Genomic DNA, 21098 nt, shown 5'->3' with positions numbered 1-21098 from the left:
AATCTTGAGTTCCGCGGGTATAACTGCTTCGGTCCTATATACCAACAAATAAGGAGTTGCACCTACTGAAGTGCAAATAGTAGTGCGATAACCCAGCAAAGCAAAAGGTAACTTTTCATGCCATTGCCTAGAACCTTGCACCATCTTTCGAAGTATCTTCTTTATGTTCTTGTTGGCCGCCTCAATAGCTCCATTTGCCTTGGGGCGATGTGAGCACCTAATTTTTGCCCTACATAAAAATAACTCCTAAAAAATAAACCAAAAATGATTTTTAAGAGATTTTAGAAGTTTTTCTTTATTTAGTTGCATTTCATGCATTTTAATATTTTAAAATCATAGAAAAATCATAAAAAATGCCACTTTTTAATTTCATGTCATTTTAAGTCCAATTTGCAGGTAGGAATTAATTTTATTAGAAAAAATCCCAAAATAATCATTTTTACATATTTAGCTTTTAGTCTTTAGAAAGTAGTGTTTTTATTTACTTTTAAGTTAATTAGTTGTTTTAATAAATAAAAAAATTTTAACTTTTACAAATTAGACCGATTTAGGATTAATTTAGGATTTTATTAGATTTTAAAATCAAAGAAAAAAAAAATGAAAGAGGAAAAAAAAAGATTTTGATTTAGTCTTCCTACCCCAAAGTTAATTAGCCCAAATTTATGACTCAAATCCCTTCAAGCCCAAAACATTGAGCCCATACCCATTCCCCATTTGACCTAACCTAATTCCTACCCCTATAAAGTAGTGCTAACTCCAAAAAACAAAAGGACCTAAGACTAAAAGGAAACAAAAACGGTAGCAGCATTTGGAAAAAGTGAAGAACTAAGGCAATCTTTCATTGGATTCCTAAATTCCAAAGTGAAGAAGGGACAAGAAAAACCATGGCAGGGAAAAACAACAAAAAATGAAATAGAAAGAGAATAAAGAGAGTGGAACGGATTGGAAGTTTACTCTTTCTCCATAACTAGATTTTAACTTTTTCCATCACTTTACAACACCCATTTTCAGATTCTTGCTTTTCTCATCATATATAGATACAAACACCTACCTCCTCAACCCAAAATTGAAAATCAATTAGTCTTCCATTCGGTTCAAGTTTTTTTTTTGGTTGCTCAGATTTGAATGACAATTTCAGAGTTTAAAGTCTCGAGATAGGAATTGAGTCGACGAAGTGCTATTTGAGGTCTCTGGCTTTCCGTAGTTCGAGCCCAACATTTGATTTTAGAATTTCGGAATTTTGTTCAACAAATTAAGGTCCATCTCTCAAACTTGTTCTTGACTTTATACATTATTGTTAATTTTAATAAATGTTAAATCAAGTTTATGCTTATTTTGTGACTAGCTAAATATTTATGTCATGTTCAAGATAGCTCTAACCTAAATGCCATGATATTTGAGTTTGTTAAAAATTATTTTTTTTTAAAATTTTCCGTGTATTGTTGTAATGTGAATATAACTAGCTTTGGAGTGGAGATTGTGTTGCACTTCTGAGAATATTCCTTTTTATTAGTAATAGTTAACCGGAAACACAAAGAGCATAAAAGGGCATTATGCCTAATATCTTACCGTGCCACAAATACTATGGAAGGAACAAGCTCTCCTATTACAAATATACAGTAATTAAAGCTATCATATCTCTTCCTAACTAATCCATAAGCTGAATGCATATAGTAGTAGAAGGAAGTGGCAGGAGACAAGCATATAAATATGGTGGACAATAAAGCCAAATGAAAAAAAAAGGAAGCCAAGCATATACAGAGATTAAGATTTTTTTTTAAATCTGTTTCACTTAGGAAAAATTCAAATACGCTAGTTGCTTTAGGTGCGATTAATAAACTATTGTGATTATGGGTACGGTTCCCGTAACATAGTTACGATACCTAATTCCAAAATTCGGGGATTCATTTCATGTAACCCGATTATAACAACTTCGAATAATAAAATCCTTTGAAATAAATTGAGGCGTGCCATGCCAAATAAAACCCCTAAGCCCATGGCCCTCGCAAAACTAGTTAGCTTTTTTTTTATATAGAAAATTTGAGGTGTGCCATCAATTAAATTATCCATGGCCCTCACAAAACTTTTTATTAATTTGAACCTTCATAGTTGCTTTAGGCGAGTCCTTTAAATAATTCAATCATAGCTACGGGTATGGTTCCAGTGACGTAGTTATGATTTTTTTTAAATTCCGGGTGTACATTTCATGTAACCCAATTTCAATTCCTCAACAATGTTAAATAGAACATGTTGCGAACCGTGGGTGCATTTTATGTAGCGGGGTTCAAGGCGTGTTTTAAATAACATTGAATTTTTCTAAAAAGTGGTTTTAAAATAATTAAAAGCGGTTATAAAGTTAAAAGCGCACAATAGGTTAAAACATGTAATAAATCGGATAATAGGCAAATTTTAATAGTTTAAGCGATCGTGCTAGAATCACGGAACCCGGGAATGCCTAACACCTTCTCCCGGGTTAACATAATTCCTTATCTAGAATTTCTGGTTCGGAGATTATAAAATAAAAGTCGAATTTCCTCGATTTGGGATTTAAAAATAAACCGGTGACTTGGGACACCAAATGAACCATCCCAAGTGGCGACTCTGGTTATAAAAATAATATCATTTCGAATAATGTCACTTTAATTGGAAAAACTCCCTTATATACCCCCTCGGGGTGTAAAAAGGAGGTGTGACAGGTGATAGGGAGTGGAATTTCGATGCATAATCTTGAACTATTGGCATACCTCTTTCATCAGATGACTGTTGAGATTAGTCGCATTGTCCATGATGATTACCTTAGGGATTCCGAACTGGCAAATGAGATTTGAATGCACAAAATCCACTACTGCATTCTTGGTCACAGATTTGAAAGTCACAGCTTCGACCTACTTGGTGAAGTAATCGATGGCCACTAGAATAAACCTGTGCTCGTTCGATGCTGCTGGCTCAATTGGTCCAATAACATCCATGCCCCAAGCAACAAAGGACCAAGGTGCGAACATTGTATGCAACTCAGATGGCGGAGCATGAATCAGATTACCGTGTACCTGGTATTGATGACATTTGCATACAAAGCTGATGCAATATCGTTCCATGGTGAGCCAATAATACCATGCTCAAAGAATTTTCTTTGCCAAAATATATCCGCTCATATGCAGCCCGCAAACTCCAGAATGAACTTCGGCCATGATGGCTGAAACTTGTTTAGCATCTATGCACCTCATCAATCCAAGATCTGGAGTTCTCTTGTATAAGACTCCCCCGCTCAAGAAAAATCCACTAGCCAAGCGTCGAATCGTTCTCTTTTGATCACCCGTGACCTGTACCAGATACACCCCCATCTTGATGTATTCCCGGATATCATGGAACCAAGGTTCACCATCAAGTTCCTCCTCAACAACATTACAAAAGGCATGCTGATCACGAACTTGAATATGCATAGGGTCAACATAAGCCTATCCGGATGGTATAACATTGACGCCAGAGTAGCCAAGGCTGTTTAACCAAAAAATAGAATTTTAGTCAAAGCTAGAATTTAGAAGAACGCGGGTTACTGATAATCAAAAGAATATGTAGAAGAGAATAATTTGGAATAACCAGAATGTAATCAGGAGAAAAACAAGTGAATCAGAGTGTATTTCAATTGTGTTATGTGTCCTTACAAAAACATTCTCTCCTTTTTATAATGGTTTTTTTGGAGATATGTATATTGCCTTTGTCTTAATAAGGCAATTATGGGTAATAAATAACAATAAAAAAAACGTTACTCAATCATTTATATTAAATATAAATTCTCTAACGTACTCAGTATTTAATGTATGTTAAATACTAAATTTGGACTCTCATGCGTTGTCAGATTCATTTCCTTGATTCTTCTTGATCTTTGAGCTTTAAATGACTTAAACAGGTGCGGGCGCTGAACTATTTGAATAACTGTCCATGCCTCTTTCATCGCCTTCTCTCGTATCTGTTATTGCTTGTGCCTCTTGGCTAATTATAACTCTTTGACCATTTGACTAATCCACGTGTCATGACACGTCACCTCCAATATACAAACTCAATTTTTCCCAATACAGACAATCCCCTCACTTTCCATTTATTTTTAAATTAAATATTTGGGAAGTGGATTTCATTAAAAAGGGAATTTATGTCATCATTAATGCTATGACAACATTGACGCTTCACTTGTCTCTTCTATTAAATGCTCTATACACGTGTCATTCTCCCATCGGTTCTGCAGTTTTGCAGCCTTTTTTCAAGGCTTTTACAGCTCCACTATTCACGAAGAGCTAGTTACCTTTATTATAGGCTTTCCATCATTACACTTCTTGCCTTTGACGGTCGTTTTCTCACATAAATATAACCTTTTTCTCTTGTCCTCTTCTTCATAAAGTGTTATTGAATACTTTATTCCTCGATACTGTTCACTTCTTCCTTAATTCGTCCTTCTTCATCATGTCTTCTTCAAACCCTAATCCTAGAAGAGTTCCTATCTTGGATAACTTCCCCAATGCCCCTGTTAGACATAGAAGGGGTAGGGGTGGTAGACTCCGTAGTTTAGGATCTGCCCATGGCGGCAGTTCTTCTGCTGGTTCTTCTACTCAGAAAATATCTTCTAAGGGTAAAGAAACTTCTTAACCTTTACAAGAACCTTTGATAGAAGAGATAGTTCCTAGCGACTTATCTTTTACCCATGACAGAGAATCACTTCAGAAACAAGTTTCTGAGTTGAGTCGTGCTGGTACCTACCCTACCATGATTACAGAGGTTTTAACCCCCATAGTTTGTAACGACTGTCATTGGAATAATGACTTCCCAATTGTTGTTCCTAATCCAAATCAAAGAATTACTTCTTATATGACTGGTTTTTCTTTCGTTTATACTTATCCCTTTACTCTAGGATTTAAACCAGCCATTGACCTAGTAATTCTTGATTTTTGCCATTTTTTCCAAGTTTGTTTAGCACAAATCGGCCCACTCATTTGGAGAGTTGTGGCTTGCTTAAGACATTTATCAAACAAGGCGGGTGTTGATTTTACTTTCTTCATCTAATTCATCTTTACTCCCCCATGCTCTATTGCATCGGTGTTTTTACCTTAGTAACTAGGAGTAAAAGGGTTTTAGTAAGCCCCGAAGATGATAAGGATTGTTGCTGGTATGCTCGATTCGTTGCTGCCCCCACTATTGGTTTAGTGGGTGAAAAAAATGTTCCTTTTCCCGAGAAATGGAATTTTGCACGTAAGTCTTTTATTCTTCTCGTACCTTTTCTTTCAATTTTGATTTTTTTTTAATTTTCTCTCCCTCTCCTTTTTGTAGCAATTCCCAACTTTTGTGGTTGGGTAGACAAATTACTGAAGGCCGCGCCTATGGAGGCCAGGTCTTGGAAATCTATCTCCAATCAGTACGATTGGAAAGTAAAAACTCATGGTAAGAGTTTTTTTATATTTTCTCGTATGTAAAATCTTCTATTTATTGCCTTAATTTTAATCCTTCTTTTTGTCAGGATTTTAAATTCGATGCGTTCTGCTGAAGCAGTTGCAGCCTCTTGAACCTCTATAGGAACTCAACTCACTTTAAGGAAAGCTCAGGACATATTGGTGAAGAGGGAAACTGCTGAAGAAGATTCCGAGGAGGAAGATGAAGATGACTCTTTGATAAAGAGGAAAAGGGCTAGGAGATGTGTTATGTTCGATGATGAGGCTGAAGTCTCTCCCCGTGCCTCTTCTGCCGAGCCTGTTCATCTCGTCTCTGATGACGATGTTACCCCCCAAGATACTCATGAATCCACCGACCAACTTTTCTCTAGTGGTTTTGATAGTGGTGATCTCGGGCCTGTTTTAGATGAAGTACCTTTATTGACTTGTTCATCACCCGTGCCTGTGATTCCTTCTATACCGGCCCTAGTTACTTCCGTTCCTTCTTCTACTGCACTCACCTCTTCTCCAGCTCCTCCTTTGATTATTCCCCCTCCTATTGTTCATCATACTGAAGTTGGTTCTACGAGCAAAACTACTGCCATGAGGAGCATGACTATTGAAGTCCCCGCCAACAACAGTCTTTTGAGAAAATCTGGTCAGGCAGACGTTTGGTTTGAGCCTTTGATTGACTCAATTGAAAAAGAGAAGATGAATAGCCATAGCTGCTTGACTTTGATGAACGACATTGTTCATGCCACTTTGAAGGTATTTTCCTTCTTTATTTAAAAATTTTCTTTTTCTTTTTACTCTTGGATTCTTACTTTCTTTCTTTATTATTTTGAGGCCAGCCTCATTGGTACAGAGTTGATGGGAAGAATTTCTCTTTTAGAGAAGGTGGCTCGTGACTCTGAGAAAACAATTCTTGAGGCCGAGAAAGTGACTCGTGAAGCTCAACTAGAAGCGGCTAATTGGAAAGGGCAATTTGATAGTGCACAAATTGCTATTGAAGATATGCAAGAGAGTAGGAGTAACCTGGAGCAGCAGGTGCGTGCATTGACTTTGGAATTGGCAGTGGCCAAGGCTTCTTCAACCCAAGCAGAGAAGGACAAAGAAAGCCTTGAGTCTTATTTCTCAGATCGGTTATCTAAGGCAGATGAGGAGATTAAAGAGTTGAAAGCACTTCTGAGTCAAAAGGAGGTTTATGAGAAGGATCTTGCACAGAGCTTGACTCAAACTCAAATGGACTTGAGGGCCTCTACTGATAAAATCCGTGCTTTGGAAAGTTCCAATGCCTCTCTTCAAATCTCCTTCAATTCCACCTTGGCTGAAAATGAAGAACTCAAAAGTGAAATTGTTGTTTGGGAAAGAGACTAAGAGCTTCTCGAGGATAAAATGGCTGTTGAGGTAAGTTGGACTTTTCTGAACTCTCGCTGTGATGCCTTAACCGAGGCTAGCCAAGAGAACTTTAATTAGAGTCAGAATTGGCTAAAGTCATGGAGACTATTGAGAAGGCTCAACAACCACTGGACTTTCCATCTCCCGCAATTGAGGTTCCCGTGGCTGAAGCTCCCGAAACTGATGTAGCCTTGGTTCAAGTTCCTGAAGTTGAAGCTACCGTGGACCAAGCTCCTGAAGGTGAAGCTTCCGTGACTCTTCCTCACTTCATCGAGCCTGCTATTTCAAGTCAAGTTGACACCGTGCTTGTGGCTGCTCCTTCTGATGTTGGCACCGTTACTTCTGATGCTCCTGGCTCCCAGTGACCAGTTTTTATAACTTAACTTGTTTTTTCTTTTTTTTTTCTTTTTGGAAGATAATGATCAAACCCTTAGTTTGTTTTAAGGGTATTTTAGAAGGAAAAGTCCCCAGTTCTTATTATGGGGCATCTATATAAAACAATTTTGATGACTAAGTTTATACTTAGTCTTTAGATTTTAAATATATTAATAAGTTTTTATTACTTCTATTCGTTCTATTCTTGCCTTTTATTTTTAAGGACTTAAAGAATAGCTTGCATTTTTATCCTTTGAAAATGCTCTATGATTAATCTCATGACTTAATAACATGAGTTTTATAAAAGAGGGCCCTTTTATATTTTCGACACTTAATGAAGAAGACGTCTCAACTTTATAATGGTGTTATAATACGATGAAAGGAATAGGAACACACATGTTTTGTTTGAAATAACTTTGACAAGTTAATATTTATGAACCTTGACAAGTTTTTGAATAATACTTTACATGTATTTGGATTACATCTATAGCTTTCTCGTAATTGTTTTTCTTATAACAGATTTTTACAAAAGAAAAATAATACACACAAGGTTTTTCCTTATAACCCGTTTCAGTACATAGTCATTACCCTAACTCTATGTATTAGGAAGGGTTTGAGAAGTGACTCCGTTGTTCTCATGAGAAAGAACACTATGATGAATGCCATAGCTCTTCATTGTCTTAATAGGAAAGAACACTATGATGAATGTTATGAATGTCGTAACTTCGTAACTTTTGCTCTGCACTTGTTTCTTCTAAGCTTGATTTTTTCCTCAAATCTTTGCTTGATTTTTACACATATGTCTGTGTATATTATGTAGTCCCCCAAGTGTTTGAGCGTTGAAGTTTGAAGCCTCGAGCACTTGTTTGTTTCTCTCATCCTGGTCCTTTTCCTGAAAAGGAAAAACATACAGGACTCGGAGGGACGATTATAGATGAAGACTGCATAACCCGTTTTCGTAAAATTATTTATCAGAATAATTGTAACTCTAGGCTAGGAATTTTAGGTTACTCCGTGTGCCTTACAAGTCGTGACTCATCATTAGTACGGGCTAGCTTTGTGCCTATCATCTAAAATCGTTAGTAAAATTAATAATTCAAAAATGAAATTTAAAATAGTTATACCTGACCGTGGGTTTTCCTTAGAAATAGTATCTCTTCAAATGAACACAATTCCAATGTGAAGGCAGTATCTTGCCATCCATTGTTTCCAGTTCATACGCTCCCTTTCCTGCAACATCACTAATTCTGTAGGGTCCTTCCTATATTGGACTTAATTTCCCTGAGTTAGTTACCTTTGTAGATTGAAAGACCTTTTTAAGAACGAAGTCCCCAATTTTGAAGAACTTGAGGCGCGTTTTTCGGTTGTAATATCATTCAATGACTTGCTTTTGTGCTGCCATCCTTATTAATGCAGCTTCTCTTCTTCCCTCGAGTAAATCAAGATTGACCCGCATCTCTTTTCTATTAGACTCCTCCGTTGCCTGCATGAACAGTGTGCTCGGCTCTCCTATCTCAACTGGAATCAAGGCTTCGGCTCCGTAAACCAACGAGAATGGTGTTTCGCCCACACTTGTTTTAGCAGTTGTTCGATATGCCCATAAAACCCCAGGTAATACTTCAGGCCAGTTACCTTTTGCTTCTTGTAAACGCTTTTTCAAATTGTTAATGATAATCTTGTTTGTTTACTCTGCCTACCCATTACCCACTAGATGGTATAGTGTTGATGTAATCCTTTAATTTGCCAACTTTGAAAAAATTCCGTGATCTGAGCTCCAATAAATTGAGGGCCATTATCACATACGATCTCCTTTGTTACGCCGAATCGACATATGATATTTCGTCAAATAAAATCTCTAACTTCCTTTTCTCGTACCTGTTTGAATGCGCCTGCCTTCTACCCATTTAGTAAAATAATCAGTGAGAACAAGCAAAAAATTTACTTGTCCTTTTGCTTGCGATAATGGACCTACGATATCCATTCCCCATTTCATAAATGGCCATGGTGCAATGACCGGATGTAACAATTCCGCAGGTCTATGCATATTGTTACCGTACCTTTGGCATTTATCACATTTGGCCACGAAACTTTCTGCCTCTTCTTCCATTTTAGGCCAATAACCTGCCTTAATCAAGGTTCTTTCCAGTGATCTGCCACCTGTGTGATTCCTGCAATGACCCTCGTGTACTTCTCTCATTACATACTCTGTTTGCGAAGGTCCAAGACATCTTGCTAATGGACCACCGAACATTTTACGATATAAATTGCCTTGTTTTAAGTAGTACCGAGCAGTTTTTCTTCGAAGTGCACAAGCCTTTTTCTTGTCATCAGGAACAGTTCCGTACTGCAAAAAAACAACAATTTCGTTCCTCCAATCCCAAGTTAAATTATTAAAATTTACCTCGTTAACATCAGGATCAAGAACTGAATGAAATAAATGTATCACTGAGGCATTTGCATCGTTTGCCACGTCGGCCGCAGATGCGAGATTAGCTAGGGCGTCTGCTTCAAGATTTTCGTCCCTGGGTATTTGTCTAATTTTCCAATCTTGAAATTGTTTTATCAATTCCCGTGCCTTTTCCAAATACTGATGCATCCTTACTTCCCTGACTATATAAGTCCCCAGCATTTGATTAACTATGAGTTGTGAATCACACTTGATTATAATCTGATTTATGCCAAGTTCCCGTGCCAGTTCTAAACCTGTAATCATAGCCTCATATTCTGCCTCATTGTTAGTTATGGAATGACATTTAATAGCTTGTCGAATGGTTTCACCCGTAGGTGGTACCAATACTATCCCCAAACCTGCTCATCTCACGTTAGATGAGCCATCAGTGAATAAAGTCCAAGTTCCTGGGTTGGCTCCATTGAACACCAGTAGTTCTCTTTCTGCTTCTAACTGTATTCCCTGACTAAAATCAGCCACGAAATCATCTAATACTTGCAATTTTATAGCATTTCTAGGTTGGTATGCAATTTCGTATTCACTTAAATCTATTGCCCACTTAGCTAACCTACCCGATAACTCATGATTATGTAGTATGTTACGTAAAGGGTAGGTAGTTACCACAATGATAGGATGACATTGAAAGTAAGGTCTTAACTTCCTAGATGCCATGATTAACGCAAATGCAAGTTTTTCTAACTGAGGATACCTCGTTTATGCATCTAACAAAGATTTACTTACGTAATAGATAGGTTATTGTTTACCTTGATCTTCTCGGACCAGAACAACACTTACTGCCTCCGAAACAGCAAGGTATAGGAGTAGCTTTTCCCCAGCCTTTGGTTTTGCCAACAGAGGCGGATTTGATAAGTACGTTTTCAAATTCCTAAGTGCTTGTTGGCATTCCTCATTCCATTCAAAATGATCCTGCTTTTTAAGAGCTGAGAAGAATTTAAAACACTTCTCTGATGATTTAGAGATGAATCTTCTCAAGGCCGCAATTCTCCCTGTTAATCTTTGAACTTCTTTCTTGTTTGAAAGTATGTCAGGGATTTCTTCAATGGCTTTAATCTGTGCAGGATTTACTTCAATTCCATGGTTAGAAACAAGAAAACCCAAAAACTTGCCTGATGCAACGCCAAATGCACATTTTTCAGGATTTAACTTCATATTATATTTACGCAGAATTGAAAATGTGTCAGACAAGTGTGATATGTGATTTTTTTGAGTGCTGAGTTTTAACAAGCATATCATCTATATATACCTCCATTGTCTTTCCTAAATATTCCTGAAACATTTTGGTAACTAACCTCTAGTACGTTGCACCTGCATTCTTTAGACCAAAGGGCATTACTTTATAACAATAAGTCCCCCTGTCTGTTATGAACGAAGTTTTTTCTTCATCTGCCGGATCCATTTTAATCTGATTATATCCTGAATATGCATCTAGAAAACTTAACAATTCATGACCTGCAGTTGCATCAATCAATTGATCTATGTGTGGTAGTGGAAAAGAATCTTTAGGGCAGGCTTTGTTAAGATCTGTATAATCCACACAAACCCGCCACTTACCATTTTTCTTTGGAACCACAACAGTATTAGCTAACCAGTTAGGATACTTTACCTCTCGAATGGAACCAGTTTTTAGCAATATTTGGACTTCTTCTTGAATCACCTGATTCTTGAAAGTTCTCTGCTTTCTTTTCTTTTGCTTCACAGGAGGATATGACGGATTTTCATTTAGTTTATGAGTCATCACCTCCGGTGGTATTCCTGTCATGTCGGAGTGGGACCAAGCAAAGCAGTCCATGTTAGTTTTCAAAAATTCGATTAACTTACCTTCATTCCTTGGTCAAGATTAGCCCCGACATAGACTTTTTTATCAGGCCACTGAGCAAACAACACGACATGTTCTAATTCCTCTATCGTTGTTTTGATGTCTTTATTCTCTTCTGGTTCTTGAATGGTATCAGGTCTTGAGTCTACATCTATTCGCACTTGTTCAGTTGAGGTCTGTGTTGTGGTGTCCTCAACTGCCTTCTGTGATTGCTATTTGCCTTCATTTCTTGTGCTTGTATCTGCAACGGAATTATTATCCCGCGATGTATGTTGATCTCCGCGAATTTGACAAATTCCCCATGGTGATGGAAATTTGATAACTTGATGCAAGGTTGAAGGAACAACATCCATTTCATGGATCCATGGTCTCCCCAGAATCATGTTGTAAGCCATCTCTATGTCTACTACCTAGAACTTTGTATCTTTGACGACCCCTTCAACAAAAGTGGTGAGTGTTACTTCTCCTTTTGTGACGACACTGGAATTATCGAATCCAGATAAAGTATGCGCCTTTGGTATTACTCCATCTTCAGCTTGCATCTCACGTAGCACTCTTAGCAAAATAATGTTCACGAAACTACCTGGATAAATCAAAACTCGTTTCACATTAGTATCATGCACAATTAAAGATATTAACAGTGCATCGTTTTGAGGGATTAATACGCCATTTGTATTTGCATCATTGAATGTAATATTGCCTTCTTCTAGAACATGCCGCACCTGTTTCCCTTGGGTAATAGTTATTTTGGAAGTTTTGTTAGCCGCAGTATATGACACACCATTAATGTCTTCACCCCCACTTATAACGTTAACAGTTCTTTTGGGAGAAGGTGGCTTTGGAGGCTCCTGCCTGTTCTTTATGTAAGCTTTCTTGCCTTTCTTGCTGAACAACTCTATAATATACCCTTGTTTTAATAAATGATCAACTTCACTTTGTAAAAATTTGCAATTTGCTATTTTATGCCCATGATCATTATGGAACTCGCACCAATGGTCAGGGTTGCGCCTGTTTGGATTCGATCTCATTTCCTTTGGCCATCAAACCTTATATCCCATGCTTTTTAAAACAGCTACGTGCTCGGAGGTGCTGACGTTGAAGTTGTAACCTTCGAATATCGCTTTTAAATTTCTATCATCATCCCGTGACTCATAGTTGTTTTGCTCCTTCCTAAATCTTGATGAAGAACCTGATTCTCTGTTTCTTGATCTGTAATCGTGCCTTTGATTATCCTGTTTTGACCGTGAGTCTTTCCCCGTAGGTCCCATATAAGGCTCGTACCTGTTTTTACCGGGTCTTTTTTCGTTCTCCGCACGTCTTGAACGTGTACCTTCTTCTTTTTGAGATCGAGGAACAATATCTTCCTCAATCCTCAACTTCGTGCTATACTGTTATAAACATTGTTCCACGTTGTAGCCAGGAATTCTCGAAGGCTTTCCTTTAGTCTCCTCGTAGCTTCCGAGCTTTTTTCATTCAAATTGCTTGTGAAAGCTATGGTTGCCCAGTTATCAGGTACACGCGACAACGTCATTCTTTCGCGTTGAAATCTGTCCACGAATTCTCTAAGCAATTCTGAATCTCCTTGCTTAATTTTGAAAATATCCTCCATTCGTTTTTTCCACTTTTTGGGCTCCCGAGTGCGCTTTGATGAAAGAATCTGCAAGCTCAGCAAAAGAATTTATAGAATTTTCAGGTAAAAGGGAATACCACGTTAGTGATCCTTTGGTGAGTGTTTCACCAAATTTCTTGACTAATACCGATTCGATCTCCTGCTTAGTCAGATCATTGCCTTTTACGCCCATTGTGAATGCAGTCACGTGGTCCCGTGGGTCTGTCGTTCCATCATACTTTGGAATATCAGGCATTTTGAACTTTTTTGGAATTGGGAGTGGGGCAGCACTCGGCTTCCAGGGTTGTTGCGAATATCTGTCCATGTCTACCCCTTTGATTATGGGCGACACTCCGGGTATCTGCTCTATGCGTTCACTTTGCTCCTTGAGCTGCTTCTGCAAGGTTAGTACTAAATTTTGTAAATCAGAATTAATTACATTACTTGGTTCTCTCTCCTGCGATTTACTGGGAGTTCTACCGCTGCCTGAGTTAACAAGCCCGGAATGAGGGTTTTCTATAGTGTTATTATTTGGAGAAGGTGTGGGTGTTGCAACTGGTAACTGGTTAACAAGCGCTTCAACAGCTTTGTTGACCTGAGCAGTAATTAACTTTTGCAGAGCTTCATCAACAGCTTCAGCATTTTCAAATTGAGCATACTCGTTTATTTGAGATCCATCGGGAGTACCCTCACGAGATTGCCGTGAAGAGTCCTACAGAGTAGGAACTTGAATGTTAATGTTCTGTGGGCCTCCCTGACTTTGTTGGTTCTCTTGGTTTCCTGGAATGTTGTCATTGTTATTCGACATGATTGATGTAACAAGGAAGGTCAAGTGAAAAGAAAATAGATTATCAGATTTCCGGTAATGGAACCAATTTGTTTAACCAAAAAATAGAATTTTGGTCAAAGCTAGAATTTAGAAGAACACGAGTTACTGATAATCAAAAGAATATATAGAAGAGAATAATTTGGAATAACCAGAATGTAATCAGGAGAAAAACAAGTGAATCGGAGTGTATTTCAATTGTGTTTTGTGTCCTTACAAAAGCATTCTCTCCTTTTTATAATGGTTTTTTGGAGATATGTGTATTGCCTTTGTCTTAATAAGGCAATTATGGGTAATAAATGACAATAAAAGAAACGTTACTCAATCATTTATATTAAATACAAATTCTCTAACGTACTCAGTATTTAATGTATGTTAAATACTGAATTTGGACTCTCATGCGTTGTCAGATTCATTTCCTTGATTCTTCTTGATCTTTGAGCTTTAAATGACTTAAACAGGTGCGGGCGCCGAACTATTTGAATAACTGCCTGTGCCTCTTTCATCACCTTCTCTCGTATCTGTTATTGCTCGTGCCTCTTGGCAAATTATAACTCTTTGACCATTTGACCAATCCACGTGTCATGACACGTCACCTCCAATATACAAACTCAATTTTTCCCAATACAAAGGTGTCGGTAACCTCATTATGGATTCTAGGAATATGCCTGAACTCTACTGATCTGAATTGTTGAGAAAGATCATGCAAAAATTGTCAATACAGTATGATCTTAAAATCCCGGGTCTCCCATTCTCCCTGAATCTGGTGCACCAATAGATCTGAATCTCCCAAAACCAGTTCTTCCTGAATGCCCATGTCTATAGCTAACCTTAAACCTAGAATGCATGTCTCGTACCCAGCCATGTTGTTGGTACAATAGAAATGAAGTTGGGCCGTAACAGGGTAGTGATGCCCTGTTTCAGAAATGAGCACAACCCATATTCTGACACGTTTCATGTTAGTGGCTCCATCAAAGAAAAGTTTCCAACTTGGCTTTTCATCCTGCTCCACCTTGTCGATATACATCACCTCTTTATCAGGAAAATAAGTCCTCAATGGCTCATACTCTTCATCCACCGGGTTCTCGACCAAATGATCGGCCAATACTTGGGCTTTCATCGCGATTCGAGTCACATAGATGATGTCAAACTCTGTGAGCAAATCTGCCACTTTACAAGTCTTCCTGTGGGCATAAGCTTCTGAAAGATATACTTTAGAGGATCCATGTGAGAAATGAAGTAAGTAGTATAGGACGACAAATAATGTTTCAACTTTTGTGCTACCCAAGTCAGGGCGCAACATGTCCTTTCAAGGAGAGTATACTTAACCTCATATGAAGTGAACTTCTTGCTGAGATAGTAACTGGCTTGCTCCTTCTTGCTAGTGATGCCATATTGACCCAACACATAACCAAATGAATTATCCAGGACTGTCAGGTAGAGAATTAAAGGTATTCTAGGCTCCGGCAGGACCAACACAAGTGGGTTTGACAAATAGCCCTTGATCTTATCAAATGCCTACTGGCGCTCATCAGTCCATTTGTTCGCGGTATCCTTATTTAGAAACTTAAAGATGGGCTCACAAGTTGTCGTGAGTTGAGAAATAAACCAGTTGATGTAGTTTAAACGCCCAAGCAAACTCATCACCTCAATCTTATTCTTTGGCAGTGGCAATTCTTGGATGGCTTTGATCTTTGACGAATCCAACTCAATACCTCGCTGACTAACTATGAACCCCAACAGTTTCCCAGACGGAACACCAAATGCACATTTTGCAGGGTTGAGCTTAAGGTTGTACCTACGGAGCCTCTCGAAAAACTTTCTCAAATCCCTGGCATGGTCGGACTGTTTTCTTGACTTTAAAATCACATCATCTACATAGACCTTAATCTCCTTGTGTATCATATAATGAAATACGGTAGTCATTGCCCTCATATAAGTTGACCCAACGTTTTTTCAAACCTAATGGCATTACCCGATAGCAATATGTTCCCCACGGTGTGATGGACGCTGTCTTTTCTGCATCTTCCTCATCCATCAAGATCTGGTAATATCCTGCATAGCAATCCACAAAAGACCCGATCTCATGCTTGGCACAGTTATCAATCAAGATGTGGATATTCGACAATGGGAAGTTATCCTTTGGACTTGCTTTGTTGAGATTGCGGTAATCAACTCACACCCTGATATTACCATCCTTCTTTGGTACTGGCACAACATAAGCTAACCAAGTGGGGTATCGAGTAACCCGAATGACCTTTGCATCCAACTGTTTTGTGATTTCTTCCTTGATCTTCACACTCATGTCAGTCTTAAACTTCCTTAACTTCTACTTGATAGGAAGGAATGCCAGATCAATTGTCAATTTATGAACTACCAAGTCAGTGCTCAAACTCGGCATGTCGTCATATGACCTTGCAAAAATATCTTTATATTCAAACAGTGCTTTGATTATTTCTTCCTTGATTTGTGGTTCCAGGTGTACACTTATCTTATTTTACCTGATATTATCTGGATACCCTAAATTGATTGCTTCAGTTTCATTCAAATTAGGCTTGAGTTTCTCTTCAAAATGATTTAGTTCTTTACTAATTTCCTCAAATGCCGCTTATTCATCATATTCTGTTTCATCATCGCACTCTACTTCTTGGATTATTTTCAGAGTTAGATTGGCTTTTAAGACTTGGCCGAGAATTCGTCATGCATGTCATGCTATTGAAACCAGCATAAAAAGAATTGTACAAAGAAAGACAAAAATGAAACACTATCAGGAGTAATGGAATAAGGGAAATTGCATTTCATTGAAAATAAGGATAGAAGGGTTTGTACATCAAAATAGACGTAAAATAAAAATCTGGATTACAACCCTAGAATAATCCAGATAACAGAAAGGAAAACAAAGCAAACTACCAAAACTCCTTCCGAGTAGGGAGAGGAGTAGCCTTCAAATTGTTAAGCTTTACTTTTGGCCCGATAAACTGCACATCTACTTTGTTGGAACCTTCCCCAATTTCCACCATGTTCACCTCATCAAATAGACTCTAGAACCTTTCAATCAGCTCTTCATCAAAGTCAACCACAGGCTTTGGGACTGCTGACACTGGCCACTTCATGACCCCTGACTTGACGAAGGACCTGAAGAGGCGTGGGATAGGCTTAGGGAGTGACCATGCCTTCTTTTTCAACCTTTTAGCCCTCTTCACCTCCTCCCCTGTGGGCTTAAATCCCAGACCAAACATGCCCAGGTTTTATGTAGAGACACTGCCTGCACGATACCTTATAAAGATGCACCTAGACCTTTGCCTGGCACAAAATCATTCTTCAGCATTTCAGTTGCTACCGTAACGGATGCGGAGGCTAACTTTGGACCTGGAATACACTCCCCCTCCGGAATCTTCTCAACTGACACTGCTTCGAAAACATGGTAGACCCAAGTCCCCTTATCGTCTTCGGCCTCAATAAATGGGACAGATGTATCATTGTAAGCAATAAGTTCTCATCACCATTCATAACGATTTACTGTCTGTCCCACTCGAACTTTACCATCTGGTGCAGAGAAGACGGGACTGCCTTGGCAATATGTATCCAGGGCCTGGCCAATAGCAAATTGTAGGAGACAGCCATATCTAGTACCTAGAAGTCCATGGTAAATTCAACTGGTCCTATTGTCAATTCGAGCACGATATCGCCAACAGAATTTTTCCCCCTCCGTCAAAACCGTAAACACATATACTGTTCTTGTGGATCCTTTCAGTATCAATTTTCAACTTTTGTAGAGTGGAGAGAGGGAAATTATTTGCGCTGGACCCATTATCAACTAGCACCTTTGTGACCACAGAATCCTCGCATTTCACTGAGAGATAAAGAGCTTGATTGTGCTCTGTACCCTCCAAAGGCAGCTCGTCATCCGAGAAAGTGATCCTGTTTGCCTCGAATATCTTGTTGGAAATCTTCTCCAAATGATTCATTGTGATCTTATCAGGGACATGAGCCTCATTCAAAATCTTTATGAGGGCCCGATGGTGCTCGTCTGAATGTATCAACAATGATAGAAGAGAAATCTGAGTGGGGGTCTTCCTCAGTTGTTCCACGATGGAGTAATCTTGCACCTTCATTTTTCTCAAAAGTTTTTCTGCCTCCTCTTCGGTGACAGGCTTCTTCACTAGAATTGGATTATATTTGAGCGGTTTATCTTTCCTTAATTCCACTGGGGCAAAGCATCTTCCCGAACGAGTCATCCCTGGGTTTCATTAACTTCCACTTCCATTTCTTTCCCTTTATAAGTTACTATCATTCGCTTGTAATTCCATGGAACATCCTTCGTGTTATCTATCGGCAGTTGGGTCATGGGTTTAATAATAACAGGGGCAATAAGAGCCCCTTCCACGATTATGACAGGCTTACTTGCTACCCCTGGCACGACCACTTTCGGCTTTCCTTGCTTTGTTTCCACATCATCTGGGAACCCTTTCACGCCTACTACAAGCGGCTTAACATCAAGCTTGCTTAGCTTGTCTGTCAGCCCTTCAACTGTCGAAGATGTTACATTTGTAACAACTAGAGTTTTGACTGAATTACTTTCACTGGAACAGGTCATCATGACGGACTTCGAAGGCTTCTCGGGATCCTCATCCTTATACACTATCTCAATAATATGTGTTTTGGCATGAGCTGGCAATGAATTTAAATTGATGTTTGGCGCTTTCGGGCTTTGGACCACAATTTGGTTTGTATCAATAAGCTCCTGATGGCGCTCTTCAAATGCCAACACTTTTCTATGTCGTTCCCCGAAACATCAGAACAATATGCACATCTGAGGGAATAATCCAGGTTCTTAGGAGGGGGATTTGGTAATTTTGGCTCAATCAGCCTTAGAACATCCAACTGCCTCAAACTCTGAAACAGACTGGCGTAAGACTCTCCAAGGTGGGGTAAAAGTTTGTTTCCACTGTTGCCTTTCCCTTTTATACTCCGACCTGGGTCAAAAGCTGGGACCATAGGGTTTCAGTATGTTTGTGGAGGTGGGTAAGGGTTTTGTGGATCTGGGGCACTCCATTGCAGGTAAGGAGGGGGTTAAACATATGACTGTGCGTGGTGGACGTGGTATTGGGGTGGTTTGACTGAATATTGAGGGTCTTGTGGTAGGAAGTAGTGTTGGGTGGATTATATGGAGCTTGGGTGTAGGTTTGAGGTTGAGGTCGAGGCTGGGTGTAATGGTGCGGTGAACCCTTTGGGCCATGCCACGATCCTGAGATGACCATAGAAACATCTTCTTTCTTCTTTTTCCCTAACACGCCCCCGGTGCCATTTTGGATCGATTGTGTGGTTGCTTTGATGGCAGAGTAGCTCACGATATTGCTTGATTTGAGACCTTCCTCTACCATTCTTCCCATCTTCACCACTTCATTGAAAGACTTACCTATGGTCAAGATCAGATGACCAAAGTAAGTAGGCTCCAAGGTCTGAAGAAAGTAATCCACCATTTCATCTTCCTTCATTGGAGGGTCGACTCGTGCCGCCTGTTCTTTCCACCGGAAACCATACTCCCTGAAGCTCGACTGGACTTTTTCTCTATTAGTCAAGGATAGGCGATCTGGGACAATTTCTATATTGTACTGAAAATGCCGAGCGAAAGCCTGAGCCAAGTCATCCCAAGTGTCCCACCTGTTGTTGTCCTGGCAGGTGTACCATTCCAACGCCGCACCACTCAAACTTTGACTAAAATATGCCATTAACAAGTCATCTTTCCCCCCAGCGCCCCTCATTTTGCTGCAAAATCCTCTTAAGTGTGCCACAAGGTCTCCATGCCCGTCGTACAAGTCAAATTTGGGCATTTTGAATCCGGCAGGTAGCTGGACATTGGGAAACAAGCACAGATCATTATATGCCACACTCACTTGGCCACCTAACCCTTGCATATTACTCAGCGACTGCTTCAAGCTCTTTACCTTCCTAAACATCTCCTCTTGCTCCGTGTTTTTAGATGGCTTCTCAGTTTCGATAGGAAGTTCAAAGTGAGGAGTGTAGGAGTAGTGATCTGGGACTTTGAAAGTGGAATCTGGGGCATAGTACTGGCTATCTTGGGCTTGGAATGCCGGCTCACTAGAAGATCGATGGAGGGTAGCTTGCAGAGGTGCTATAAAGACAGGGGTAGCTGGCGGAGTAGGGTATATGGTTGCTTTGGCTGGTAGAGTTTGGATAGTTTGAGAAGTGGTGCCAGGATAGTTGTGGTAAGGGATGAAGCTTGGTGCATGTTGCGGGGATAGATCAACAATGGTGAGATCTTGAGATTGAGGTAGTGGTGGGATGAAAGCAGGGTTGGCAGGGTATGACGGTGGAGGATGCCCCTTAATCCGTGCCTGGTACATCTCGACCATTTGGTGCTTCAGCTTATGTACCTCTTCTTTCAAACCAGACTCAGATATCTCCATCTCTCCCGGCGGGTCAATAACATTCGCGTCCAATTCTTTTCTAGCCATGATTGCCTTGTGTTTAGACGTGATATTATATGGGTGGCTTTCCAGAATGCCGAACAAACTAACCACCTTCCTGAACTCAAGGAAAACAACAAACTTGTTAGTGTTTAAGAGTTTAACAGATAGACAATCGCATGTTTGGGATGCTATGCACCTAAACAGTTAAATACTTCTATCGTGTATTTGAACGGTTGCAGCATCATCCCGGCTTTAACTAACTCTTTTCACTTTGCATTTTTCTTTCCTTTCACTCCTGCCTTCCTTTAGTCACTATTGATTTTCTCACTTGGTTCATGCTTTCTTTATTATTTTTCGTGCTCTCTTTTATTTTTCTTGTTTTGTCACTCTTTCTTTCCACTCAGTTTGTTTCTTTCCTCTTTTCATTTTATGGTTATGATCGAATCCTATGGGATGACCTACGTTTTATGACACTGCATGAATTCATTACATAGTTTAGGAAGATCGGGAATAAAGAAAATAAATTAACTCTCTTTTTTTGGATATTTGAAATTTTATTTTTTTCTTTTTTTTTAAACTTTCGAAAGAAAGACTTATAAAGAAAAAGAAAACATTTTTGGATTTCGATTTTTGTTTTTAAATATTTTTTGAATTTCAATTTTTTTATTTTGGAATTTTGAAAGAAAAATTTCTAAAGAAGAAAAGAAATATTTTTGATTTCTGGACTTTTATTTTGAATTTATGACAGAAAGACTT

The 21098-nt window shown here is 39.1% G+C and overlaps 1 long non-coding RNA gene across 1 annotated transcript; it reads left to right on the top strand.

The window, feature by feature from the left end:
• The first annotated feature begins 789 nt into the window (after nt 1-789).
• LOC107775673 (uncharacterized) lies at nt 790-7368 on the top strand. The gene is made up of 4 exons (XR_012695861.1): nt 790-1257; nt 5317-5427; nt 5504-6182; nt 6266-7368. It is a non-coding gene; the product is annotated as an uncharacterized LOC107775673 (long non-coding RNA).
• The last annotated feature ends 13730 nt before the right edge of the window (nt 7369-21098 follow it).

Source organism: Nicotiana tabacum, chromosome 10 (assembly GCF_000715075.1).
Source record: "Nicotiana tabacum cultivar K326 chromosome 10, ASM71507v2, whole genome shotgun sequence".
Classification (NCBI taxonomy): Eukaryota; Viridiplantae; Streptophyta; class Magnoliopsida; order Solanales; family Solanaceae; genus Nicotiana; species Nicotiana tabacum.
This window is presented reverse-complemented; position numbering and strand designations above follow the sequence as displayed.